Below are 25,000 nucleotides of genomic sequence, written 5' to 3'. Positions count from 1 at the left end.
CTGATGATGGATGGATGGATGGATGGATAGATGGATGGATGGATGGATGGATGGATGGATAAATTCTAGATAGATGGATGGGTAGATGGATGGTTAGGTGATAAATTGATAGATATTGAATGGATGGATAGATGGATGCATGGATGGAGGGATGGATGAAGGTAATGATGGATGGATGGATGGATGGATGGATGGATGGAGGGATGGATGGAGGGAGGGAGGGAGGGAGGGAGGGAGGGAGGGATGGAGGGATGGATGGAGGGAGGGATGGATGAAGGTAATGATGGATGGATGGATGGATGGATGAAGGTAATGATGGATGGAGGGATGGATGGATGGATGAAGGTTAATGATGGATGGATGCGTTGATGGGTGGTTGGATGGACTAATGAATGGATGGACGGATGGATGGATTGATGGATGTATGGGCAGATGGATTGATGGATGGATGGATGGATGTATGGAAGGACAGATGGATGGGTGAATATATGGATGGATGGATAAATTGTAGATAGATGGATGGGTAGATGGATGGTTAGGTGATAAATTGATAGATTTATAGATATTTAATGGATGGATGATAGATGGATTGATGGATGGATGATAGATAGATGGATTGATGGATGGATGATAGATGGATAGATGATGGATAAATGCATGATAGTTGAATGGATGGATTGATAGATGGATGGATGAGAGATGAATGGATGAATAGATAGATGATATATGGATGGGTGGATAGATGTATGAAGGGACAGATGGATGGATGGATGGGTGGATAAATTCTAGATAGATGGATGGTAGATGGATGGTTAGGTGATAAATTGATAGATTGATAGATAGTGAATGGATGGATAATGGATGGATGGATCGATGGATGGAGGGATGGATAGATGAAGGTAATGATGGAAGGATGGATGGATGGATGAAGGTAATGATGGATGGATGGTTTGATGGGTGATTGGATGTACCAATGAATGGATGGACGGATGGATGGATGGATTGATGGATGTATGGGCAGATGGATGGGTGGATGGGTGGATGGAAGGACAGATGGATGGATGAATATATGGATGGATGGATAAATTCTAGATAGATGGATGGTTAGGTGATTAATTGATAGATGGAAAGATGTTGGATGGATGGTTGGATGGATGGGCAGAAAGATGGGTGGATGCATGTACGGAAAGACAGATGGATGAATGGATGGATGTATATATGGATGGATACATTTTAGATAGATGGATGGGTAGATGGATGGTTAGGTGATACATTTATGAATGGATAAATATTGAATGGATAGATGATAAATGGATGGATGGATGGTTTAATGGGTGGTTGGATGATCTGATGGATGGATGGATGGATGGATGGGCAGATAGATGGGTGGATGGAGGTATCAAAGGACAAGTGGATGGATGGGTGGATGCATAGATGGATGAATGGATGGTTGAACAGATAGATAGATAGATAGATAGATAGATAGATAGATAGATAGATAGATAGATAGATAGATAGATAGATAGATAGATAGATAGATAGATAGATAGATATTAATAATGATAATGCTTATAATCATAATAAATCCAGTGGACCCAGACACCATTTGTAGCATTAAGTCTAGTATACTCTCATGTTTTCTAATAATATAGTCATAAGCACCATCTTAATGTCAGTGTTGTGCACATTATACAGCATTATACTGTATTTAGATGAGGATCCAGAATTATAAATGATCTCTGCCCAAAATTATGATGATCTGAAAAGTAACTTCAATGAAGTCGTTCATTAACTCTCAGGCGTTTATGCTAATCAGCAGGATGCGCATATTTAGTTAACATTGTGTTTGGATGGAAACTCTGTTTTCCCAAGACCTTCATTTACATCTCAGAGCTCTCAGGCCAGCATTATTTGGCTTCTAAGGAGTTGTAGGAGAGCCATAACAAGTAGATGGCAAAATCAAACACAACGAGGAAGTGTAATAACCAACACAGGCTCATTCTGAAAACGTAGTCCTATATATATTTCTGGAGCTTGTGGATTGCTTTTGAAAACACTGTTGGTTGGGTTTAGGGAAGTGGCTGGGTGTGGGGGTCAGTCAGTCGGGCGACAGTGGCCTCTAATGGAACACCATGCACGAACGGCACTCACGAGAGAAAATTGAGATCTGAAAAAGCTTACACAGTAAACACCCAACTTACTCATACAATCAACTAACTAACTAACTAACTAACTAACTAACTAACTAACTAACTAACTTACTTACTAACTAACCTACTAACTAAACAAACAAATAAACAAACAAATAAGCAAACAAATACATAAATACTACTACTTTGTTAGTTATTTAGTGAAGTGTTTGTTTGTCTGTTTCATACATTACTATGTAAGTTCAGCCCTTTAACTTTAAATGTATTGTTTAATTCAGTTTTGTAGCTGTTTCTTTGTTTTATATATATATATATATATATATATATATATATATATATATATATATAAATTCTCTCTCATTCGAGTGTGTGTGTGTGCGTTTACATGTTTGTGTGTCTGTTTGTGTGTTAGTGTGTGGATGTGTGGGTGTGCGCGCGTTTACATGTGTGTGTATGTGTGTGTGTGTGTGTGTGTGTGTGTGTGTGTTATACATAATCTTACAAACATCTCTCTGAGAGGAGGATCTGCTCAGCATCATGAGATAAGCAGCTCTATTAGAGCCTTCAGTCGATGGCTTATAACAGCTTATGAGCAGTTCATTAAGAGAGCATTAGCACTTATCTTCATACGTCTAACACAACATCCACTACTAGTCCAGGAGCCACAAGTGAACTTCTAAGACCATTAAAATCTCTTTTGATTCAGAATTGACAATGCATAAAGAAATTAGACTCAATACGCCACGGTTTACAGTGAATTTATAATTGATTAGGCACAAAATGCCTATAATTAATCATAATCCATTGCTTTGCTCATTGCATGTATTTACTGTAATTTCATATATAAAGTTTTTTTTTTATTTGTTTCTTTTTTTGTGAAACCTTGTTAAATATATGCAATAAACATTATATGTAATAAGCAAAGCCATGGTTTATGATTCATTTTAGGCACTTCCCTCCATGTCCCTAATTGGTTATAAACTCAGTGTAAACCACAGCTTTTTGAGGATAATTGCTGTATAACCCACTTGTCTTTGCATCACACTTGAAGATACCTGTTATTCTACTAAACAGAAATAGATTTAAATGTTTGCTATTTCTGTTTAGTAAAACCACATGTATTGGTGTGTGCTGTAAAGTGTTCTGTAAAGAGTGTAAAAAGAGTGTAAAGAGTGTAAAAAGTGTGTTATACAGCAATTATCCACAAAAAAAGCTGTGGTTTTATAACTGATTAGGGACATGGAGGAAAGATCAAGGTCTTATAATGCAATATAAAATAATAAATGAGTGAATAAATAAATAAATAAATAAAGAAATACATGAAAAAATGAATAAATGAACAAATAAATAAATAAGCGAATTAATGAATACATTAATGAATGAATGAGCATGTGCATGAATGGATAAATAAATGAATAAATGAATAAATGAATGAATGTATGAATGAATAAATGAATGAATGAATGAATGAATGAATGAACCAGAATCACAAAATATGGAAAACTACTGATTTATGCATATTCCTTACAGTGCACATCATGAATGAATGAACTATTAAATTAATTTAAAAATCCATTCATGAATGAATGAATGTAGGAACAAATAAATAAATAAAGAAAGAAAGAAAGAAAGAAAGAAAGAAATACATAAAAAATGAATAAATGAACAAATAAATAAATAAATGAATTAATGAATACATTAATGAATGAATGAGCACGTGCATGAATGGATAAATAAATGAATAAATAAATGAATACATTAATGAATGAATGAATGAACCAGAATCACAAAATATGGACAACTACTGATTTATGCATATTCCTTACAGTGCACATCATGAATGAATGAACTATTAAATTAATTTAAAAATCCATTCATGAATGAATGAATGTAGGAACGAATAAATAAATGAATGAATAAATAAATAAATAAATAAATAAATAAATAAATAAATAAATAAATAAATAAACGAACAACAAACCAGAATCACAAAATACTCACTGGAAACTCGCTGAATAAATAAATAAACGAATGAATAAATGAATGAATGAATGAACGAATGAACGAACGAACGAACGAATGAGAATCACAAAATACTCACTGGAAACTCACTGATTTGCGCACGTTCTTTACAGTGCACATCATGAATGAATGAACTAATAAATTAATCTAAAAAAATCCATTAATGAATGAATGAATGTAGGAACGAATAAATAAATAAATAAATGAACAAACGAACAAACAAACAAACGTACAAACGAACCAGAATCACAAAATACTCACTGGAAACTCGCTGATTTGTGCATTTTCTTCACAGTGCACATCATGAATGAATGAACTAATAAACTAATAAATAAATACATGAATGAATGAATGAATGGATGAATGAATGGATGAATGAATGAATGAATGAATGAATATGTAAATGATTGAATGAATAAATGAACAAAAATAATAAATAAATACATGAATGAATGAATGAATGAATGAATGAGTGATTACATGAATGAATGAATGAATAAATGAACAAAAATAAAAAATAAATACATGAATGAATAAATAAATGAGCGAATGAATGAATGAATAAATATATGAATGAATGAATGAATGAATGAATGAATGAATGAATGAATGAACAAGAATCACAAAATATGGAAAACTGCTGATTTATGCATATTCTTTACAGTGCACATCATATATGTAATAAGCATATTTTTCCATATCAGATTTCTATATCAGGGATGTTTTGCTAATAGAAAGCAAAAGAGAAGAAATCAAATCCAATCACATGAAACACCAGTAAAGTCACCCTGAGAGCACCTCTGCATCTCCAACTCACAATAACAAAGGAAAGGTGTAGAGTTTGTTGCTCCTCAACTCTCCTATTTCCCGTCAGCAGAAAACTTTCTTATTTCCGTCACATCTGTATTTATGTCAAACTCCAGCGCTGACTTGAGTAATGATTAGAGGCTGGTAGACGTGTCATTCGCGCAGGGAAAGTGGAGCGTTTTGTGAATGTTCAAATCAGAGCCTGACAAGTAGCTGTTTTCAGTGAAAGGCTGTCAGGTTTGCTTTTATTCCTCCCGCTGTCGTGGAGGATGAAGGCCACGTCACTGAATTTACACTGATTTTATTTATTTATTTTTTGTGCATCGTTGAGTCTATTTAATTACTTTTGACAATGTGTGTAAACAGTCAGAATTATTAACCCTCCTTGTATATTTTTGTTTAACACATTTCTAATCATAATAGCTTTAATAACTAATTTAATAACTGAAGTCTTTTCTCTTTGTCATGATGACCGTAAATAATATTAGACTAGATATTCTTCAAGATACTAGTATTCCGCTTAAAGTGATATTTAAAGCCTTAACTTTTTAAGGCTTAGTCATTGTATAACAGTGGTTTGTTCTGGAGGCAATCTAAAACAAATATTGCTTAAGGGGGCTAATAATATTGACCCTAAATGGATTTAAAACAATTAAAACCTGCTTTTATTCTAGCCGAAATAAATCAAATAAGACTTTCTCCAGAAGAAAAAATATTAGAGGAAATACTATGAACAATTCCTGAATCTTTTCAATATCTCTGGGGTAAACATTTTGACTTCAACTTTACATTTCATAAACATCTGCATATTATTCAATAATATTACTGAAATCAATATACTTTACAACCTAAATACATATACCAACTGGCACGTCAGACTGACTGAATTTTGGTTGTATAGAACATTTTGAGGGATGTAAACAAAAACAAGTATTTCTTATTTTACATTTTTCATTTCTAGAGCCTCCGAGAATCCAAAAAGGTCCACATATTGATAAATAATATTATGATAGCTGTTTGATGCTATAGTTATAAGATAGTTTGATGAAAAGCAGGAAATGTTCATGGGCCAATGACATCACCACATTGAAATGGCCTTTGTGAAGATTGCGTTGACATCAGTTTGAGGTCAGACTCCAACATCAAGATGGATTATTATGACATTTTGGGCTCTAGTTTAATGATCTAGGCGCAAAGTGTGAAGCTCATGGCGCAAAAGCATTAAGGGCGTGTCAGAATCCACTTTTGCTATTTTAAGGACGGTAAATATGCATGGTCTAACAGGGTTGAGCTTATTCTCTTAATGAGTTCTGGGTGTGTTTTGAGCATAACGTGCATTAAACCAATCAGAGTCTTGTCTCTCATTCACTTTTAGAGTCAGTTGCATCGCATCATGGTGTATTTGCTATTTACATGGTGACTTTGTGTAAAAACTGAACGCTTCACTAGCGAGAAAACAGTTAAACAGAGCATCTGCAGCACGAGGATAAAGAACGAGCCTCCTCCATTCAGCCTCTTTACTTTCTCTTTACTTTACTCCTTTACTTTGGTGGAGTAAGGAAGCGGTGGAAACTCACTCCACTGAACACATCCATTAGTCTACATATTTAATTTCCTTTGTTAAGCGCAAAGATTTGTGTCAAAACTATTTCTAAATTCAGTTCTAATCTCCAGTAAAGGAATAAATGAACAATAATAATGAAGTGTGGTCAAAACACTGAGTTATATCCAAACACACGTCCTGTTCTGATGACCCATATGGTGATGCAGACGTCTCCAAAACACCACAGGTGGACAAATCTACACTTGTGTTTATTAAAACAAATATAAATATGCATATAATAAATAATACTGCTAATAATAATAACATTATACTGATGCAGATTGACATGAATATACTGAAAAAGCCCCCCCCCCCCCCCCCGATATGATATTAATGTATATTAATGTAGAAAATAATCATTTTTGTATCATTTTAATCCTTTATTGTTGTCATTTGTGAAGATATTTGTGTGTTGCTGATCATCCTGTGTGTAAGCATTTTGACCTACATAGGCTTATAACTAACATGCTCTGCTGGTGTTTTCCTCAAAACAGCAATGCTCCAACAATGCGCCTTAACACACCTCTTTTATAGATCAGCACACCAAGGAGTCCACAAAGTGGTGCAAATGGATTTGCGATTTAAACAACGAGGCACAAAACATGAAAATTACTGTTGCGCTGGTCTGAAAATAACAATAAATCGCGTCATGCATGTCTTGCACCTTATTGCGTCGGGTGTTTGATAGGGCTCTATATATCAAGCTGATGTTGGATAAAATAATGGTGGTCTGAGACATTGACTAGATGTTGAAATTTGTATAATTAATGACACAACCTAAATTGATGTTAGACTTTGACTTGTATGGACGTCATATCATGATATCCAAATATCAAAGATCAATGCCAGCTGACGTTGGTATTAGATCCCAAATTGACGTTAAATTTTGGTCACCTGAAGTGACAAGCAAAAGATCAACGTCATATGATGTTGAGTGCCTGCTGGGATATATTCCCACACATTTACATGCATGAGTAAACAAATAGATTAGATGTTGTGCAAAAAAAATAACCCAGTGTATTGCTGCATGTAGATTTCATGAGGGCCGACTCATCAGCCAAACCTCCATCAGGAAAGTCATGTCCGGGCTTTTATGATGCAAATGTGTGAGTGTGTGTGAATATCAGGGTCTTTCTAGACAGATTGACGCTGCGGGACGCTCACTGCCGTCTGCTCGCACATATTGGCAAGTGTCTGAGCTGCGAAAGAAAGAAAAAAAAACTATTAATACTGGAAGTCTTGATTCTGCTGGACAAACACTGAGAGGATCTTATGTGCATCTTATTGCATGTGGATGCTTGTGAAAAAGATCTGTACTTCAAGTCATACTACAAAAGGGTGTACTGTATGCACCATACACAAAGGGACACATTTGTACCTAAACGGTCCATATTAATACCTCAAGGGTACATATTAGTACCTAAAAAATACAAATGTTTACCATTTTAAAATTTTAAGTACTAATATATTCCTTTGAGGTACCAATGTGGACCGTTTAAGTATAAATGTGTCCCTGTTGAAAATGTCCCACCCCAGTGACAGCTCTTGTACCTTTACTTTTGAGAGTGTATAAAGCAATTAGTAAAAATATTTAGTAAACTTGTTGCCTTAAGTGACCGGTTGACTTTACTTTAAAAGTGAGTAAACTCATTGCTTTAAAGTGTGGTTTACTTATAAACTAATTTCGAGAGGATCACGTGCTTATGATCAACACGGCTGGCTCCGTAATCTGACCCATTAGATGATTATGGAAGCATTACAAATAACCAGAGTTTTTCACCACAGTTATCTTCGTCTTGAAGCTTCCCCCCCTTTCACCCCTACTTCCTCCCCCTTTTTCCGAAGGGCGACACGGTGGCCCAGCGGCTAGCACTTTTCCCTCACCGCTGGTCCAACCTCCTATCGGGCTGGTTGGTGTTTCTGTGCGAAGTTTACATGTTCTCCCCGTTTTCGCGTGGGGTTCCTCCGGGTCCCCCGGTTTCCTCCCACCATCCAAAAACATAAACTATAGCCAATCGACTAAACCAAATTATCACTGAAAAGAACCCTAGTTTACATTTCTCATGCGGCGACAAGCAGGGGAGTTCTCGAGACCTACCCGAGCTCCAACTCCACTCTTGCTCTTCTAACGGGAGGGAGCTCCGGGCTCGAGGATATTACGAGCTCAGGGCTCTCTCCCGGGACAGCATCCCAAACACGCTCTATTGATTATCAGCTAAGTGTGAACTCTTGAAAGTGAAAATAATTGTGAACAGCGGTTCCAGAAAGCAGGTAAGACAAAAAAAAATAAATAAACAAGTAAATAGCAGGGTGACAATGTGGTAAAATCTGAAAACGAGGTAAAAAAAATCAGACAAGGGCTTTTCTTTTTTTAGATTGCTTTTGAAACGTGTTGGTTGGGTTTAGGGAAGTGAGTGGCCGGGTCAATCGATAAAATTGGTTGGGTTTAGCGAAGGGGGAGGTTGGGTCAGTCGATCGTTCGTTCAGTCAGTCGAAAAGTCTGTCGAAAAGTCAGTCGACAGCGGCCTCTGGTGGGTTTACGTGAGAACAGCAGGCACAAATGGCATTCGCGAGGGAAATTTGAGATCTCAAAAAGCATACACAGTGGCCTCTCATGGATTAGCGAAAGCAAAAACTGCCACTGGGGGCGTATTTCGTGGTTTTCAGAATGAGCCTGGGTTGAACATTGCTTAAGGGAGCTAATAATATTGACCTTACAATGGTTTAAAACAGTGGTCACCAAACTTGTTCCTGGAGGGCCGGTGTCCTGCAGATTTTAGCTCCAACCCTAATCAAACACACCTGAATGAGCTAATCAAGCTCTTACTAGGTATACTTGAAACACCCAGCCAGGTGTGTTGAGGCAAGTTGGAGCTAAACCCTGCAGGGACACCAGCCCTCCAGGACTGAAATTGGTGACCCCTGGTTTAAAACAATTAACAACTGCTTTTATTCTAGCTAAAATAAAACCAACAAGACTTTCTCCGCAAGAAAAAAATATCATAGGAAATACTGTAAAATTCCTGAATCTGTTCAACATCATTTGGTAAATATTAGAAAAAGAATAAATATTTCACAAGAGGACTAATAGGTGTGACTTCAACTCAATATACGTATTCCTATACGATTCATAACAACACATTACAAGCACACAGACACAAAATAAAGCACATTTCTTTCCCCACCCCTACTGGAAAAAACTGCTTAAACCAGTCTAGGCTGGTTGGCTGGTTTTAGCTGATCGACCAACCTGGTTTTAGAGGGGTTTTTGCCATTTCCAGGCTGGTTTCCAGCCATTTACGACCTGGTCTTAGCTGGTCAGGCTGGAAAATGACCAGCTAAAACCAGCTTGACCAGCCTAGCCAGGCTGGGAGCCCAGCCAAAACCAGCTATGTCCATCTTAAACCAGGCTGGTCAAGCTGGTTTTAGCTGGATTTAGCTAGTCATTTTCCAGCCTGACCAGCTTAGAGGCTGGAAATGGCTGGAAACCAGCTTGGAAATGGCCAAAACCCCTCTAAAACCAGGCTGGTCAACCAGCTAAAACCAGCCAACCAGCCTAGGCTGGTTTAAGCTGGATTTTTCAGCAGGGGTACGTTTGAATAATTTCTAGAAATGATCCGACATTAATGCATTCATGACTCTGACATGCTCAGTGGTTGTGTTAGCGGGCTTTTCCAGCTGTTTTATCATCAGTCAGGCGTGTTTAGTGAAGAAGCAGAAAACTCTCTTCAGCAACAAACACGGTGTGAGAAACAGTTCACGTCTGCATGGAGTAACTCTGCTGAAGTTTCAGGGTTTGTTCAAGTCCTTCTGCCCGAAATAGTGACTTTAAGTACGGTTATTAAGCAGTGGCAGTCCAGATGTCCTACAGCACAATTAGCAGAGACGCAGACGGGAACATTGGGTTTTTCAGCAGTATTGGAGGAAATGTAAATGCTGTGTTGTTCTGCTGCAGTTCTCCTGGTCTCCATGGCGACCGTCATTAGATGAGCTTGATTGTCACTAGATGGAGAAATTAAACACACCACAGCAAAATAACAGCTTAAACTATTCTAGTTTGTATTATGAATTAGCATGTTGTTATCATGTTTCTAGTATTATCATGCTGCTGACATGGTTCTAGTATGACTTAGCATGTTGTTCACATAATTTTAATATGAATTAGCATGTTTCAAGTATGACTTAGCATGTTGTTAGCATGTTTCAACTATGATTTAGCATTTTGTTAGCATATTTCTAGCTTGAATTGGCATGCTTCTAGTATGAATAATCAACATGTTGTTAGCTTGTTTCTAGTATTAATTTGCATGTTTCTAGTGTGAATTAGCATGCTGTTAGCATATTTATAGTATGAATTGGTATGTAGTTAAGTTGTTTCTAGTATTAATTTACATGTTTCCAGTATGACTTAGCAAGCTGTTAGCATGTTTCTAGTATGAATTGGCAGGTTTCTAGCATGACGTACCATGTTATTAGCTTGTTTCTAGTAAGACTTAGTATGTTTCTACTATGAATTAGCATTTTGTTAGCATATTTCTAGTATAAACTGGCATGTTTCTAGTTTGAATTAGGATGTTTTTAGCTTGTTTCTAGTATGAATTAGCATGTTTCTACTATGAATTAGCATTTTGTTAACTTATTTCTAGCTTTAATTTATATGCTTCTAGTATGAATGATTAACCTGTTGTTAGCTTGTTTCTAGAACAATTTACATGTTTCTAGAATGTTTCTTGAATTAATTAATTAGCATGTTGTTAGCATATTTCTAGTATAATCAGGCTGCTGACATGGTTCTAGTATGACTTAGCTTGTTGTTCACATAATTTTAATATAAATTAGCATGTTTCTACCATGATTTAGCATTTTGTTTGATTTTAGCATATTTCTAGCTTGAATTAGCATGCGTCTAGTATGAATAATTAACATGTTGTTAGCTTGTTTCTAGTATTAATTTACATGTTACTAGTATGCATTAGCATGTTGTTGGCATATTTCTAGCTTGAGTTAACATCTAGTATAAATAATTAGTTGTTAGCTTGTTTCTAGTATTAATTTACATGTTTCTAGTATGAAATAGCATGTTTCTAGAATGAATTAGCATGTTGTTAGCTCGTTACTAGTATGAATTAGAATGTTTCTACTATGTTTTATTATTTTGTTTGTATATTTCTAGCTTGAATTAACATGCTTCTAGTATGAATATTTAACGTGTTGTTAGCTTGTTTCTAGTAATAATTTCCATGATTCTAGTATGTTTTTAGAATGAATTAGCATGTTGTTAGCATATTTCTAGTATTATCAGGCTGCTGACATGGTTCTAGTATGAATTAACATGTTGTTCACATAATTTTAATATGAATTACCATGTTTCTACCATGAATTAGCATTTTTGTTAGCATATTTCTAGCTTGAATTATCATGCTTCTAGTATGATTAATGAACATGTTGTTAGCTTGTTCCTAGCACTAATTTACATGTTTCTAGTATAAATTAGCATGCTGTTAACATATTTCTAGTATGAATTAGCATGTTTTTAGTATTATTGGCATGTTTCTAGTATGAATTAGCATGCTGTTAGCATATTTCTAGTATTATGCTGCTGACATGATTCTAGCATGAATTAGCTCATTGTTAACATGATTTTATTGTGAATTAACATGTTGCTGACATGTTGATAGCATTATCATGTTTCTAGTTTAAATTAGCATGTTGTTAACATGTTTCTAGCACAAATTAGCATATTGTTAGCATATTTATGGGGTTGTTGTGCTGCTTACATGGTTCTAGTATGAGGATTAACATGTTGCTACCATGTTGCTAGTATGCATTATCATGTTTCTAGTTTGAGTTAGCATGTTGTTAGCACGTTTTTACGATGAATTAATATGTTAGCATCTTTCTAGTATTATCATGCTGTTGACATGGTTCAAGTATGAATTAGCATGTTGTTAACATGATTTTATTATGAATTAACATGTTGCTACCATGTTGCTAGTATGCATTATCATGTTTCTAGTATGAGTTAGCATGTTTTAGCATGTTTCCACTATGAACTAGCATGTTGTTAGCATATTTTTACAATTATCAAGCTGCTGATGTTACTAGTATGAATTAGCATGTCATTAACAGGATTTTAATATGATTAAATATGTTTCTAGTATGAAATAACATGTTGTTAGCATAACCGTAGTATGAATTGGCATGTTTCTAGATTGAATTAGCATTTTGTTAGCATTATTCTAATATGATTCCAGTGTTAATAGTTAGATAATGTATTAAACTTCAGCGTACATTATATACCACAGAAGAAAAGATCTGCCATGATTTCTGCCTCACTGAAACGTATAATATAGGCTACGTAACTATGAAGCTAGTTAGCGAAACACTGAATGATATTTAATCAGCTTTACGCACTCTCCTTTTCTTCTGCCGGGTCTGAAAGAGCTTTAAAAGAGGCCGTCGTGGTTTCATTTCCATTACACTACAATACAAGAACAACCCCCCCCCCCACCCCCCAACAAACACACACACACTCACTTTCGCACTTTTCCAGCTTTCCGTCTGCATTTAACTGTAGTGAGAGGAATAGAAACGAGGGCAGACGGCGTTCTGAACATGCCACGGAAATGAAATGCATTGATTTTCAAGCCTATTTTGGTGCGGCTGTATATATTTAAGGCCGGTGTATTGTGCGCTGGTGTTGTGTTTGCGCTCAGGTGATTTATGGCTTGGTTTTTGAGCAGCCTGATCATTATGAAAAGACTCTGTGCTGCTTTTCCAAACTTACACTTTAACTTAGACTTCTATAGTACGAGAAGAGGATTCAGTTCAGGTTTATTTCTATATAGCACTTTTCACCATAATTATTGTTTCCAAATGGCACACATTGCAAAATTAAGGTTATTATTTGCTATAAGGGAGTCGGGATTTTACCAAGTACGATGCGATTCTGGATTAACATCTGTGCTGACCCTGGAACATAATTTTTGCTTGATAATGTAACCCATACCTCTAAACCCAACCATAAGATTATTCCCAAAATCAGAGGAGAATAATAGTTGGATAACAATCATGTAGAAGTGCATAAGTCTAACTGTTAGCCTGAACTTAACATAAACAGTAAACATATCCCTTAATTCTGACTGGCTGATTGGATTGTTGTTCCAGGATCAACGTAAATGTCCATTCAGGAACATGTGCTACTTGGTGAAATCATGTTAGGGGAGAGAGCGTACTGTAGGAGTGCGAGACCTGAAGAATTGAAACATTCATTCATTCATTTCTTTCGGCTTAGTCATTTATTCGTCAGAGATTGCCACAGTGGAATGAACCGCCAACTTATCCAGCTGCAACCCAGTACTGGAAAACATCAATACACGCATACACTACCGCCAATTTAGTTGATCAATTCCCCTATAGCGCATGTGTTTGGACTGTGTGGGAAACCGGAGCACCCGGAGGAAACCCACGTCAACATGAGGAGAACATGCAAACTCCACACAGAAACCCCAACTGAACCAGCCAGGACTCGAACCAGTGACCTTCTTGCTGTGAGGCCACAGTGCTAACCACTGAGCCACCTTGTCACCCAATGTGTGTTTATATATCACTATATATATGTATCCCTAATCATTAAACACCGCTAACACATTGTAGGGAAATTTAAATACTATGAATGGAAGTCAATGGCTACTGGTTGTGAACATTCTTCAAAATATCTTCTTGTGTGTTTTGAAGAAAAAAAAATGAACATCATTGGAAGAAGCTGGGCTGTCAATAATATACATTGGGTCAAATATGGATAAACCCAACATTGGGTTATTTTATTTTCATTCATTTTCCTTTGTCCCTTAGTCCCTTTATTAATCTGGGGTCGCCTCAGCGGAATGAACCGCCAACTTATCCAGCATATGTTTTTACACAGCGGATGCCCTTCCAGCCGCAACCCATCACTGAGAAACATCCACACTCATACACTACGGTCAGTTTAGCACACCCAATTCATCTGTACCCGGAGGAAAGCCACACGAACTCGGGGAGAACATGCAAACTCCACACAGAAATGCCAACCGCATATAAATATGACTAAAATATAAAATATATATTTATGTATATAAAAATTAAACAAAAATCCTGTTGTATGTTGTACTTTCTTCCCCTATTCATTCACATCTGCAGCTGACGTCAGAACAGCAGAAACTGTTGCTCATTCACCAACATCACTTTAGAGCTAGTGTATGAGGGATTCTCTAGCGTAATGTCTAAAGTGATGACAAAACAGCTGATTTTGCTCACATTTTAATATTATCAGGCTGAACGGCATGAAATGTCATCAGTCTACAGAGATTTCCCAGCATTTCTCAGTTGCAATCTGGAGATCACAACAATTAACCTCAGAAAAACCAAAGCAACGCAAACCCCAGCAGAAACACTACCAGACTATGGTATAAATACAGCATACAAACATATGTTTTATTTATTCATTCATTCATTCATTCATTCATTCATTCATTCATTCATTCATTCATTTATTTATTTATTTATTTTTGTATATAATATGTATTTGTGATAATTGGTCATTAATATTTATTTTATTTTATTTTATAAAGAATATATATATATATATATATATATATATATATATATATATATATATATATATATATTTTTTTTTTTTTTTTTTTTTTTTTTATTTACATTTTTATTTAGTCGTTGTAATTGATATAATTTTTTTTATTGATAATTGATATAATTTAATTAACATTTTTTGTAATGTTATTGCAGTGTGTTCAAGGTTTATTTATTTATTTTATTTATTATTTTTGTTTTTATTTGCTTGCTCACTCACTTATGTAGGAGTTTTTACATGTTATTTCAATAAATGCTTCAGTTCAGTTGACGTTCTCCTTTAAAACATTTGACTCCTGTGCATTTTTATTTTATTTTATTTTATTTTATTTTATTTTATTTTATTTTATTTTATTTTATTTTATTTTATTTTATTTTATTTTATTTTTTATTAATTTAATTTAATTTAATTTAATTTAATTTAATTTAATTTAATTTAATTTAATTTAATTTAATTTAATTTAATTTAATTTAATTTAATTTAATTTAATTTAATTTAATTGCTGGGTCATTTGGCGTTTCTGTGTGGAGTGTGCATGTTCTCCCCGTGTTGGCGTGGGTTTCCTCTGGGTGCTCCGGTTTCCCCCACAGTCCAAAGACATGAGGTACAGGTGAATTGGGAAGGCTAAACTTTCCGTAGTGTAAGAGAGTGAGTGAGTGTGTATGGATGTTTCCCAGAGATGGGTTGTGGTCGGAAGGGCATCCGCTGGATAAGTTGGTGGTTCATTCCGCTGTGGCGACCTCAGATTAATAAAGGGACTAAGCTGAAAAGAAATGAATGAATGAATGAATGATGCTTATTGCCAATCAGTATACTTCATGCTGTTCTGTCAATGTAACTCAGTAGTTGCACACCTTTTTGTCATCATAAAGATCAAAAACTCAGAAATATTGTTCCTGATGTCATTAAAGTTGCTTCATTTGAGATAACCCAGGAAGAACGGCTCCTCTACATCTTTTTTATTCTCATTGATATGCTGGATTATCCTCTCCTGCACTCACAACTCAATTGAATTCCCTGCTGTAATGGTGTCGTGTTTGTGCATTTTATCAGTGGTCAGAATCTGATTTCATGCGTCTGATCCTCTGAGATCTGAATAAAGGTCAAGAGTGTGTTTTTTTCTTCTCCTTCAGAAGGTATCAGTGGTGTTATTAGTTCACCGCTTCTCAATATATTCATCCCATTTCTAAAGACCTCATTAGCATAAAAGAAGCGGCAATGTGACGAATTCACTCAGAAATTGGGGAACAGGGTCTTTTGGCTTGATCTAATTAGACATGCTCAGTTTACGCCACTGTTAGTAGAATTAACCAGCTGATTTCCCTGGGAACGCCAAATTAAAGCACACAATTAAAAATTTACATTGGATCACTAAATAGTAGGCATTTACAGATCGTTCTGCCAATGTTCAGCTATGTCTCATTTCCACGTCATACACACCTTAATAGTGGAGGAAATAATGTCTGTTTCTAGTATTTTTAGTGTCAGTGAGATGCTGCTATTGTTAATAGTTTGAAATAGTTTCTGTTTTCAGTAAATTATAATAACCCTGATTGTCACCCTTTTTATTTGCCTAAGTTGGGGTGGATGCTCATTTAATTTAATTATATTTAATTTAATTTAATTTAATTTAATTTAATTTAATTTAATTTAGTTTAGTTTAGTTTTGTTTTGTTTTGTTTTGTTTTGTTTTGTTTTATTTTATTTTATTTTATTACATTTTAATTTAATTTAATTTAATTTAATTTAATTTAATTTAATTTAATTTAATTTAATTTAATTTAATTTAATTTAATTTATTTTAATTTAATTTAATTTAGTTTAGTTTAGTTTAGTTTTATTTTATTACATTTTAATTTAATTTAATTTAATTTAATTTAATTTAATTAAATTTAATTTAATTTAATTTAATTTAATTTAATTTAATTTAATTTAATTTAGTTTTATTTTATTTTATTTTATTTTATTACATTTTAATTTAATTTAGTTTTGTTTTGTTTTGTTTTGTTTTGTTTTGTTTTGTTTTGCCCGAGGCGTTCCCAGGCCAGCCGAGAGACATAGTCCCTCCAGCGTGTCCTGGGTCTTCCCCGAGGTCTCCTCCCGGTAGGACATGCCTGGAACACCTTCCTAGGTAGGCATCCAGGAGGCATCCGAAACAGATGCCCGAGCCACATCAAGTGACTTCTCTCGATGTGGAGGAACAGCGGCTCTACTCCGAGCTCCTCCCATGTGGCAGAGGTCCTCACCCTATCCATAAGAGTGCGCCCTGCCACCCTTCGAAGGAAACTCATTTCGGCCACTTGCATCCGAAATCTTGTCCTTTTGGTCATGCCGAAAGGCACAGCTCTCGATTTACCGGTCAATCTATGTTCCTACTCTCACCTATGGTCATGAGCTTTGGGTCATGACCGAAAGGATAAGATTTCGGTATGGTCATGTTTGGTAAAATAATCTCTAATTGCATCTATTTACAACTAATTCCACTGTCTTGTCCCAATAGGTGGATTTAGAGGTTTTTGCAAAAAAAGCACAAGTGGATTTAGCTGGTTTTGACGCAAAATAAAATCTACTTTGTTTAAAAACAGAGAATTGTCTTAAGTGACATTTATGAATAAAGTTATTTTATTCACTAGATAATAACCTTATCATTACATATAAAATAAAACTTCTGAACCTAATCAGAGGAGCCTGATAGAAAATACTCATTTACAAGAAAAGAGGTCTGATGGAGGGTTTTGCTTCTGAACTCTTCAAATATATATATATATATATATATATATATATATATATATATATATATATATATACATTGACTTGCCTAATTACCTTAACTTTACCCTAATTAACCGTATTAAGCCTTTAGAATCAGAATCAGAATCAGTTTTATTGCCAAGTGTGCTTCACACACACAAGGAATTTGTTTTGGCTACAGAAGCTTCCAGTGTACATAAAGTGACAAGTGACAACACAAAATAAATCTGAAAAAATAAAATAAAATAATAATAAAAAATGATGAACATTAAACAGATGCGGTTAGTCAAGAAACCTGGATGTTGAGTTGTATGTACAGATTGTTATAAATATACAGGTTATAAGGTGCTGTGTACAAGTGCGAATGTAGAAAGTATTGCATTGTATATTGATATAAGGTGCTGTGTACAAGTGCGTATGAGAAAGTATTGCACATATTTATTGCACAGTAGGGGAATATTTAACTGTTCATAAGGTAGACAGCCTGAGGAAAGAAACTTTTCCTGTGTCTGGCTGTTTTTGTGCTTGTTGCTCTGAAGCGCCGACCAGACGGTAACAGTTGGAACAGGTAGTGTGCTGGGTGTGAGGGGTCCAGAGTGATTTTGCGAGCCCTTTTACTCACTCTGGAAGAGTACAGTTCTTGAAGTGTAGGAAGGGTTGTGCCAGTGATTCGTTCAGCAGTCCGGACTATTCGCTGTAGTCTACGGAGGTCGGTTTTGGCAGCTGAGCCGAACAATGATTGAAGTGCAGAGGATGGATTGGATGACAGCTGAGTAGAACTGTACGAGCAGCTCCTGTGGCAGGTTGAACTTCCTCAGCTGACGAAGGAAGTACAGTCTCTGCTGGGCTTTCTTCACAATTTCTTTATATGTCACTTTAATCTATATAGAAGTGTCTTGAAGAATATCTAGTCTAATATTATGTGCTGTCATCATGGCAAAGCGAAAATAAATCAGCCATTAGAAATGAGTTATTAAAACTAGAAATGTGTTATAAAAATCATCTCTCTGTTAAACAGGAATTGGGGGGCTAATAACTCTGACTTTAGGTCTTCATTAGAAAAGCATCCCTGTGTTATTACGTTGAGTCTTTGGGTCCTAAAATGCAGCAGGATTGCTAGCGTAGCATCATGACGATCATCAGCCGCAGCGCTGCATGCTGAGATTTGTCCTCTACTCAGATGAGCGATTGTCTTTTGATTTTTACGCCGCTGTCAGTCTGTGATGGGGAAAACAGACGGGGTCCTGCTAGAAATGATCAGAGCCGATTCTACAGTTCCCTCAGAAGTGCGCAGGGAATTAGCTGATGACAGTTCAGGATATATTTACACACTTATAAACAAACACGTGTCTGTACTGAAGCTTCGCCAAAGAAAGAAAGATCAGGTTTTTCTGTGATGCGCTGTTTTGTCAGGCGTCAAACGGATGCTTGCCGAGGGCACCGAGATTATTCAGTTGTCAAATTACTTTCACACAAATGTTCTTTTTGTCCTAGTTTTTCTAAGACAGGCGTCGCAGGTTTAGACTTCGTGATTTTGTGTTAAATGCAGTAAAGTTAAAGCTCAGCTCAACATGCAGCTGCTATCACTGCTTAAACTGAACAAGGTGACTGTGTTGGTTATTACTAAAATTATTAGATCACAGGAATATCGAGGACATTGCTGGATTCTTTTATTCATTCAATATTTATTTATTTATTTAGTGACTGTATTTAAGGTACAATGCTGTCTATCTATCCATCCATCCATCCATCCAGCTAGCTCCCTGGTTCAATAAAGGATTGAGTCTTTCACTGGTGCTTTCCCATGATTTATTTGAGTGCAACATTCACTCCACCGACACCGTAACCAACACCGAGATGAACACCGTAAGAGCATTCCATACAAAAGATAAATGAAAACATGAAATCTGTATACAAATAAACAGACACTACTTAAATTCAATATACAAAACAAACTTAACACAAAGATGTTAAATGTGAATTGTCCGTACCTTGTTCTCCAATCAGAGCAGAAGTTAAGCAGATGATCATGTGCGATCTTTCCGTGTATCTCTTTATATCCGTAATTAAAATCAATTCAAAATAAAAGACTTTCCCCTTTCACCCTGAACACTTCCGTAACAGAAATTAAATACCGTAAATATCAAAATGTACAAATAACAAAGAAGAAAATAAATAAATAAATATAAATAAACTATATTAACTTTATTAACTATATATATAAACTATATTTCTATATTGTAGAAAATTTACAATAAAATCATATAAAAGTCATTAACAATTCTAATCTATTCTACTCTACTCATTCTGTTTAATTCTGTTCTACCTGTATATCTATTCTGTTCTGTTCTGTTCTATTCTATTCTATTCTATTCTATTCTGTTCTGTTCTGTTCTGTTCTGTTCTGTTCTATTCTATTCTATTCTATTCTACGCTACTAGATTTTATTCCATTCTATTATATGCCTTTAAATTCTCTGTTCTATTCCACTATATTCTATACTGTTATATTTTATTCTATTATATTTAACTATTCTATTCCATTGACCTATTCTATTCTATTCTATTCTATTCTATTCTATTCTATTCTATTCTATTCTATTCTACTCTATTCTCTGTTCTATTTCATTCTATTCTTATCTGTTCTATTCTATTCTAATCTGTACTATTCTATTTTATTCTATTACATAATATTTAACTGCTCTGTTGTATTATTTCTATTCTATTCTATTCTGTTCTATTTACCTGTTCTCTTCCATTGACCTATTCTATTCTATTCTATTCTATTCTATTCTATTCTATTCTATTCTATTCTATTCTATTCTATTCTATTCTATGTCTTTATATTCTCTGTTCTATTCCATTATATTCTATTCTATTCTGTTCTATTTTATTCTATTCTATATAACTATTCTATTCTATTGATTTCTATTCTGCTCTATTCTGTTCTGTTCTATTCTATTCTATTCTATTCTATTCTATTCTTTTCTGTTTTGTTCTCTTCTGCTCTGTTCTATTCCATAACATTTACTTGTTCTGTCATATTATATTATTTCAATTTTTTCATTATACCTGTCTAACTGTTCTGTTCTATTCTATTTACATATTCTATTTTGTTCTGTTCTATCTACCTGTTTTATTATAATCTATTCAGTTATATTATATTCTATTTACCTATTCTATTTAATTATATTCTATCTAATTGTTCTAATGCATTCTATTGAGTTATTCTGTTATACTATATTCTGTTCTATATATCTATTCTATTCTATTCTATTTTTTTATTCTATTCTATTTATCTACTGTATTAAATTATTTGATTTTCTATTTTATTTTATTATATGTACACATCTGTCTGTCTACTCTCTCTATTCTAATCTAAAAAGAACTGGAAATAAAAAAGTGCCAAGCTCTAAAATGAACACAAGAACACATGTCCAGCATATAATGGAGGATCTTAAATAAATATATATGGAAAGCAGTGTGTTTGAGCTATTTCAGCTATTGTTATTTATTTATTTATTTGTTGCTGAAGTGTTCTCTGTCAGCTGATTAACACTATTAACCAGCTCTCCACAGTAGCGCAGGTTTGCAGATCGACTAAACCCGCCGCGGCTCTGTCTAATGGCTTGATGTAATGATAATCACTCCTGTCCTGCGCTCAGACTCAGGCTCAGACTGGGCTATTTGTTATCGCAGGAGTTCCTCCGAGAGGTCATTAAATCTGCCGTGGAGCTGAGAAATAATGCAGTGAATCATATCGCCACTTCCATCCAACAGCTTTGGCTGATCTGAGCGTATGGGGCTAAATACATACGGCTCTCGCATATGGCCGGATAATAGAGGAGATGTTTGTCAGAGTTGAACTGATGTGTGTTTGGGATTTTTTTCTTTTACACTCAATGCTGATAATCTCTGGCTGTGAGCATTGGCTGTGTTTTTGCGTCCCAAACACTACTAATTTTACATGTTACATAATCACATTAGCAAGGCCATTTCTCACAGAAATCAGTCAAGACATCATGGTTTGGGGTTACATTCAGTATGGGGGCGTGCGAGAGATCTGCAGAGTGGATGATCAACATCAACAGCCTGAGGTATCAAGACATTTGTGCTGCCCATTACATTACAAACCACAGGAGAGGGCAAATTCTCCAGCAGGATAGCGCTCCTTCTCATACTTCAGCCTCCACATCAAAGATCCTGAAAGCAAAGGTCAAGCTGCTCCAGGATTGGCCAGCCCAATCACCAGACATGAACATTATTGAGCAAGATGAAGGAGGAGGCGTTGAAGATGAACACAAATAATCTTGATGAACTCTGGGAGTCCTGCAAGAAGGCTTTCTTCACCATTCCAGATGACTTTATTAATCAGTGATCAGATTATATTGTGCTCAAATAAATGTCATCTAGAGGTCTTTGCCTTTCATATAAGACACTTCTGATACCAAATGATCAACTAGAAGTCAAGTTATTATTTGTTGCTCCTAAAACTTGGATAGGCGACAAGATTTTCATTAGGAAGTGTATAAGGCTTACAATGCAAATTCTATTAGATCCACTAGTTTGGTAAACAAAGCAGGTGTCTCTTAATATACATCTCCTAAAAGACAGAAAATATTGTGTTGCATTGCACAAGAATCTTAATAAACAATTGAAAAATTAGTCAAATATATTATTGAAAGAAAGACTCAATGATGGGCTAAATAATCTGCTGATGTCTGTGTGTACAGATTCTGAGTATGTATATTAAAATAATATACACCATAATTTTTTCAGCAACACACTAATATATTTGATTGTAAATTTACCGTTACTGGCTACTAGTTGCATTACGTTCACAGTAAGAGACTGTGTGTAAATTTACACTAAATTACTGTCAAGTAATTATTCTCTCAGCAAGTTACTGTATTATTTTAGATTAAATTACTGTGAAATGACAGTCATGTAATGTAATTCTATAACATTTAAGCTTATTAAATTGATGGTAACGCTTTAATTTAAGGAGGAGTTTATTATTCATTCATTCATTTTCTGCCAACTTATCCAGCATATGTTTTACACAGCAGATGCCCTTCCAGTCACAACCCAGTGCTGGGAAACACCCATACACACTCATTCACACACATACACTACGTGCAATTTAGCCTCTGCATACGACTCTTACTGACAGCTGACACAACCATGCATAAAATTCTATTCTATTTTATTCTATTCTATTCTATTCTGTTCTGTTCTGTTCTATTCTATTCTATTCTATTCTATTCTATTCTATTCTGTTCTGTTCTGTTCTGTTCTGTTCTGTTCTGTTCTGTTCTATTCTATTCTATTCTGTTCTTTTATGTTCTTTTCTGTTCTATTCTCTTCTATTTTATGTAATTATATTCTCTATTGTATTCTATTCCATTAACCTATTCTATTCTATTTTATTTTATTTTGTTGTATTTTATTTTATTTTATTTTTTATTTTTAATTCAGTTTAACTATTCATTTTCATTGACCTATTCTATTCTATTCTATTCTATTCTATTAACCTGTTCTTTTCCATCGACATATTCTATTCTATTCTATTCTATTCTATTCTATTCTATTCTATTCTATTCTCCTGTTCTTATCCAATGACCTATTCTATTCTATTCTATTCTATTCTATTCTATTCTATTCTATTCTATTAACCTGTTCTTTTCCATCGACCTATTCTATTCTATTCTATTCTATTCTATTCTATTCTATTCTATTCTATTCTATTCTATTCTATTCTATTCTCCTGTTCTTATCCAATGACCTATTCTATTCTATTCTATTCTATTCTATTCTATTAACCTGTTCTTTTCCATCGACCTATTCTATTCTATTCTATTCTATTCTATTCTATTCTATTCTCCTGTTCTTATCCAATGACCTATTCTATTCTATTCTATTCTATTCTATTCTATTCTATTAACCTGTTCTTTTCCATTGGCCTATTCTATTCTATTGTATTCTATTCTATTCTATTCTATTCTATTCTATTCTCCTGTTCTTATCCAATGACCTATTCTATTCTATTCTATTCTATTCTCCTGTTCTTATTCAATGACCTATTCTATTCTATTCTCCTGTTCTTATCCAATGACCTATTCTATTCTATTCTATTCTATTCTATTCTATTCTATTCTATTCTATGTCTTTATATTATATGTTCTATTCCACTATATTTTATTCTGTTCTATTCTATTCTATTCTATTCTATTCTATTCTATTCTATTCTATTCTATTCTATTATGTTCTATTCACCTGTTCTCTTCCAATGACCTATTCTATTCTATTCTATTCTATTCTATTCTATTCTATTCTATTCTATTCTATTCTATTCTATTCTATTCTAATTATCTACTGTATTAAATCATTGTTTATTTTATTTTATTATATATATATATATATATATATATATATATATATATATATATATATATATATATATATATATATATATATATATATATATATATATATATATATATATATATATATACATATATATATATATATATACACATATATATACACATGTCTATCTGTCTACCTTTTCTATTCTAGCTGTCATAACCATGTGTAAAAGTGTCACACCATGATCATAAAGGAGTCACAACTTCAAGACTTGTTTGTGGTACTGTGAACGGAGGTATCTCCATAGGCATCTGAATACAATTTAGGATTTACTGATGGCTCTCTAAAATAAGCAGATCTAGTTTCACGTTCACTCAGGACATGAACATGAGGGTGCGCAGAACGAAGATATATAACCTGAAACTTTCCCTCGCGCTGAATGCACCAGTGATTGTTGGATGACTTTAAGCTTGAATCTGTGAATTTGGCTGCCGTCCAAAGAAAAGACAGAGAAAGAAAAGCCTGTGTTTTGACCCGGATAGCCTGGAGAACAGGAGCTGCAGATTGAAATGCACTGAGGAGAATTGGAGCTAAGTAATAGGTCAATTTAAGAGGCCCGCGGAGCCTTTCACTGCCAAATCACTGCAACACACACTTGCATTGGAGAAGC

General features: G+C 34.6%; 1 protein-coding gene across 1 annotated transcript in view; it reads left to right on the top strand.

The window, feature by feature from the left end:
- The window catches only part of LOC130228740 (BMP/retinoic acid-inducible neural-specific protein 1-like), a 152,124-nt gene that overhangs the window by 96,301 nt on the left and 30,823 nt on the right, over positions 1-25,000 (top strand). The gene's annotated exons all lie outside the window — the stretch shown is intronic.

The sequence above is a fragment of the Danio aesculapii genome, chromosome 5 (assembly GCF_903798145.1).
Source record: "Danio aesculapii chromosome 5, fDanAes4.1, whole genome shotgun sequence".
Taxonomy (NCBI): Eukaryota; Metazoa; Chordata; class Actinopteri; order Cypriniformes; family Danionidae; genus Danio; species Danio aesculapii.
Note: the sequence above shows the minus strand (reverse complement) of the source record. Positions and strands in the feature narration are given on the sequence as shown.